This window comes from Uloborus diversus, chromosome 1, assembly GCF_026930045.1.
Source record: "Uloborus diversus isolate 005 chromosome 1, Udiv.v.3.1, whole genome shotgun sequence".
Classification (NCBI taxonomy): Eukaryota; Metazoa; Arthropoda; class Arachnida; order Araneae; family Uloboridae; genus Uloborus; species Uloborus diversus.
The window spans coordinates 227,539,985-227,545,984 of NC_072731.1; positions in this window are offsets into that span (position 1 = coordinate 227,539,985).

A 6,000-nucleotide genomic window follows, 5' to 3' on the forward strand; every position below is an offset into this window, starting at 1 on the left:
TTTTTTAAAATACAGTAAAAATTCACTTCTTAAAGTAGAAATGGTAATACTATTATACTGTTAAGAAATGGTTTATAACAGTTCGAGAGGTGTTTACAAACGCCTAGAATAATTAGGTATGTTTACAAAAAGTCCTTTTCCACAACGCGCTGAAGAGTTGGTTTGTTTGTTTAAACGCGCTAATCTCAGGAACTCGAGACTCAATTGTATTATCTTGCACTCTTTTAAAGATGATACTGGAAGTGATTATATGGTCATCAGTGACTTTGTTGGTGCTTTTTTTTTAATGGAAATAAATTCAGACATGGATATTAAAAGACCGTACCCAAGAAATGACAACATATAATAATTGATCATGAGAGAAAAAACTGTCAGACAAGCCCAACCCTGCTTTTGTTAGAATTTCTAAATTAAGCGATCAACAAGTCGACAGCTTGAACTCAAAATTCTGAGTTTTTTAAGTCATATTTTTTGAAAAACTACTAAGAAATGTGAATCTTTTGCTTTTTTTGAGCAATCACGATTGCTCATTGTTCTCATTTGACCGTCTTTGATGTTCCGTGCCTTTTTTCAACCACCACCGCCACCTGCAGGCGCGGCTCCGTCCTCCGGTAGCCGCTCCTGGTCGGTGGCGTCCATGTCCTCACACGCACGCTCATACACATACGCACTCACACACATGCACACACGCCAACGTGCATACACATAGGTCTACGTACACACAAAAGCCTACACATACACAACTAATACACACGTCTCCGTTCAACAGGAGGGTAGACTTGGAGGGACAAGAGCCGTGTCTAGAAACAAGTGAATAGAGTAGTAACCAATGAGTAGAGTCCTGTCGCAACTCGTGATTGCGAAAAACATAATTTGAATTAAATTTAAGAATTCAAATTAATTTTTAATGGTTTGTTTTCTTTTTTTTTAAATCGATAGCAATGAGTTTTTTCTAAACTTGATAAACTTCATATTTTTAGCTAAAAAAAAAATCATACAATAATTTTGTTCTTTCTGGCTAAAGTTCCACGTTCAATGTTAAAAATATTCTAGTTCTTATTAACCTTAGCTATATACTTTTAGAACTTTTTCAGCAGTAAATAGCAAAAAGAAGCTCAAGTAGAGGCGTTCTCAGAACACTTCTTTTTTTAAGCATCCGAGCAATAAATCCATCGATTTTTTGGGACATTATTATGCAGCATATGATGGATGCCTAAAGAGAATTGTTATGCGTCATGCATACTTTCAATGAAAAAGACATTCGATCGTTTTAGAGCTAGTAACTTTACGGAATAATTCTGCCGTAAAAAGTAAGAAAATGTGAGTTTTATTTCTATCTCCCCCCCCCCTCTCCTCAAAATACAAATTTCTTTATTTTATAATCTTAAGAAGATTTTAAAATGTCAAAGAATGAGGTTGTTTCCTTCAGTCAAAAGTAATACTTTTAGTCACTGAAACTGATAGAAAAGCAAAAAAAAAAAAACATGAACCCAGAAAATACTTTCATTTTCCCAACAGTTATTTTTAATTAATTTTTCAAAATGTCTGATTTTTCAGACAAGGCGTGGTCTTGATGACGTCACAAATGATGCACTTTGGCTCAACTTTATACCGTGTTTCTGCGTTATAATAATCAAGAAGCGAATTAAATATTGCGCTTTACGCTTGCTATCAACCGTATCGTTGCCAATACACGTGAGTAAAGATGCGAATTAAATATTTTGTTCTGTGAATGGCACTGAATGGCATTTCATCATTTGTGATGTCACACGACAGAATCGTAAACAATGAAAGCGCAGTGATTTAAGTAATTTTTTAAAAATATTAAACAAATTATGTAAAAAATGGTCAGATCCTATGTTTTTAAGCATGCTCTTTCAGAAAAAAAGAAAAAAATACTTTTAAAATTTTGGAAACGACCCCATTACGCGACTTCATGAATCGTTTTTGAAGTGCAAGGCCTTCATTTTTGGATAAGATGCGCCTTCGAGTAAAAAGCGGTTGCTGCCAATGAGATATTGATCAAACAAAATGTCATTTATTGGAAACTTAATTTCGTCAAAACATCGATAAATCATCGATGAAAACCGCGTGAAATGAAATTCTCCTTCATTGAGAAGAAATGTTGTCCAAGTTTCCGTAAATTAACTAGATGCAGTTGCTAATGTTAAGTCTGTTTGTACCAGTAAAAGAAAAAAACAACATTAAATAACACAAAATTTGCGTAATACCGTATACACGTGTTTCGGAGTTTTAATGGATCCCATTTTCAATGCAAAAAAAGTGAGGTTTTGGATGGAAAGATATCCGATAAAAAGATGTTGGTACACCTTGTCTGTCTTTTACCTTGAAATTTCCGAAAGATGTGTGTGCAGTGATCTGCAAACTTTGTGTTGTTTAACGTTGTTATTTTCTTTTACAAGTACAAATTTAACACCAGCACCTTCGTCTAGTTAATTTACGGAATTTAGTTATATTTTCTTTTCTGCACAAAGGTATTTGTTTACTTCTCTGTTTACACTGCTTCAAATTGGACGAAAAATTGTTCCAATAGAAAATGTAGCATGATAATCACGTGTCCTTTCCGAGATCTTTCGAGCAAAAAAAAAATGGCTCGTTCAGTTTTGACTATTGCCTCAATATTTTTGAGGGGGAGGGAGGTGGCAAACCGATCGACATACACACATTTTCCCATCTCAAAACCATACTTCCTAATAGTTCATTTCCCGATACTTTTCTAATTATTTAAATTATTTTTGACCCTCTCTGTTCAAAGCGATGTTTTTTCGATACATTAAGCCTTCTTTTATGCCCTCCCCCCTTTTGTTTTTTGAAAAGCTTTACGGGAAAGTTGGCTAAAAATCGATTTATGCAGAAAGGAAACAGATCCCATTATGACTGAACACTTTTTTTATTCGTCAATGGTCATCATTTTCGTTTAATGTAGAAAGGGCAAAAGTCGCGGCATATGACGCTTCTGATCTTCGACATCTCCTGCTAATTCATAAGGGGTCGTCCACTTCGGGAAGTTGTGACAAAGAGGGCGGAGATGAAAGAAGTGTGACATCACACATTTTGGTCGAAATAAAGCCCTTTTCACAGCAATATGCTCGTAAAATATGGTGTCACGTGACAAGATGAGGGGAGAAGGTATGGTGAAGTGTTACACTTTGTGACAAAGGATATAAGGAAGACAGGGGAGGGGTCTAATATGTTGATAAAAAAAAAGGGTGGCAGTATTTATAGACCGCCTCGAAATGGCACTCATGCTTTTAATACAAAAACCCGATTCAGTTCCATGATAAGCTTTCTTTTCAAGTCGTACAAGGTAGAGCTCCTACATATACCAGGCCGAACTATCCGCCATTTTGGATCAAAAGTCGGAGAAATATTACCACACTAGATGTGTTTTCGCTTCCTTTCAGCTTCATTTTATGTTAACGTAACGCATTCGTTTTTGTCCCAAATTGACATTAGAAGAACAGAGTGCTATATTTTGAAAAAATAAACAAACCAACAAAACATCATCGAAAAACAAATCAAAAACATTTCAATTGGTGAAATATTACACATATTATTATTATTCGGTTATTTGTATGATTAATTAACTTGCTAATTAATTATGAAACTAGTATTACTTTATATTATTAATGTTCTTAGTAGTATTAGTGTAACTATATATTTTTATGTACTAATACTATATACTTGAATTTCCAATAAAGTGAATTAATCCTATGTTTGGCAGCGTTGCATTTTTGGATCTTAGCAATTAATTTATGAACTGATTTAAAAATGTAACAGTTGTATTAAAAAAACAACGAAAAAGCATATTTCTTCACACTAAATTGCTCCATAGCAATAAAAATAGCACCGAGAATTTACATAACAATGTTTACTGCTTTCGCACTGCCGAGTTTTAGCTTCGGATTTCCAGCAAATCGTCAATAAAATTGGTTTTTTATCTTGGGTTATTAATTTTGAAATTTAAAGAAACCAAATCCTTTCTGTGAACTATTAGCACAGTACACTGCGGCACATTCACTAATTCTTACGATCTTAACATTCTTTCTTGCGTCTTTTAATAATTCACCCTAAGGCAACGGCTCAAGAAGAAACGGTCACTTTGATCCAAAATGGCGGATGCGTCGGCTCCCTAGTTATAGGGGCCTTAGTACAAGGTTCTCTTTGAAAATAAACAAAAAGTAACTTTTGCGAAACGCTAAGTTCATTTAGATTAAGATCCCTCTTTTTACCAATTCACGAACAGGAATGATAAACTTGATCAACAACACGATTTTTCAATTTAAAGCAATGGTTTCCACATGTGGACCATCCAGCCTTGAATATGAATTACCACGGACCACCCATTACCTAGCAATTGTAACCAATTTCAAAGGGGATGAAATGCAAGTATTTCAAAAACAAACTTTTATAACTGATTAAAAATCTATTATAATTAGCAACGAGGCCGCCCCGATTGGAGATCACTGTGACCTTCCATTAGTTCAATTATATCGAACGATTTGGCAATTTTAATGCTTTTTATTACACAATTTGCATTATTTTTTAAAATAATGGCGCTTTAATGTCTTTTCTCATTACATGCATGTATCTCTGTCTGCATATGCTTATATTTCATCATTCTGTAAGTCTCTAAGTTTTATTCGGGAAATGGAAAACTTTCTCCCTTCCAAAAATTATGGTTCGGGGCACTCCTGATTAACAACGCAATCACGTGATCACTGTCTGTGGAATGTGTAACACCCGTAGATTTAGCACTGAAGTATTGTCCGTTTTCCACGAGAGGGCACTTGACTCCTTCCCCGTCACGTGGTATCCGATGATTCTATTTCGCTGTTTTCGGCAGAAGGTATATCGGATCATAGCATTTTGCTGTGAAAGCAGCAGTTTTTAAAATCTAAGAATAACTAAAATGACAACAGACAAGTGAAGCAAGTGCTGTAAAGGACACCGAGACTTTTTGGAACATTAAAATGTACGCCCAAGTTGAGGATGCCTGGTTTTGTCTCCTTTAGAAGCGCATGGATTGCTTACCGATCACCCCCGCGTAAAATGGAACTCTGCGTTCGAGGAGGCGTGGCGGAGTGCCTTCTCGTGAAAAACGAACAATATTCACCAGTTGTTGAAAGCTCGTTTTCTACATGATACAAAAATTATTTTGATTGTGCTAAGATATTTCTGTAATACATTAAAGCTAATTCAATACATATCTGATATTCATCAGGGCAAATACATTTTCGTCGCAAATGATTACATAACCAGAAAATATAACTTTTAATAAGTAGTCGTCCGACTCTCCCACGAACCACTGATTTGGAGCGTTCCGTTTATTTACTTTTTTTAGTAATAATGCTAGTCATCAAATATTTCTGAAATATGCGCTGTAATTGCGCTGAATGCTTATAAATGCCACTAAACCTTCACCAGAATATCAAGTTTTCTGAAATCTAAACCACTTGTTTTATTGTGTTTGAAAAGCTCATTCACTACAAAAGATGGTCCGCAAATTGCAACCGAAATGTGCGGCAGTTAATGGGATACATGCTTTTAGCGAGTAATCTAGTAAATTGCATGGAAAAGCGAAGAGTCTGGCAACTATTACGTAAATGATTCAAGTTTTAAGTATGAGTTTGGAAATCTGGAAACTTTGATGCGCGAAAGTGCTTCTAATGCTTGCTTCTAACTCTAAGTTTTGGTCTAGTACCTTTAAATTGATCATCCTGTAATTAAAAAAAAATATTGATTCAGTTTCTTCGATAGTTTTTTCTCTCTCCTAGGATATTATGTTAAAATGTATGATATTGATGGACTCATGACTTTAAAAAAAAGTTAGTGCTAAATTAAAATTTCACATGCATGGAAACGGTTAAAATTATGATGTTCACAATGGGGTCGTTTCCAAAATTTTAAAAGTGTTTTTTTCTGAACGAGCATGCTTAAAAGCATAAGATCTGACCATTTTTTAAATTATTTGTTTAA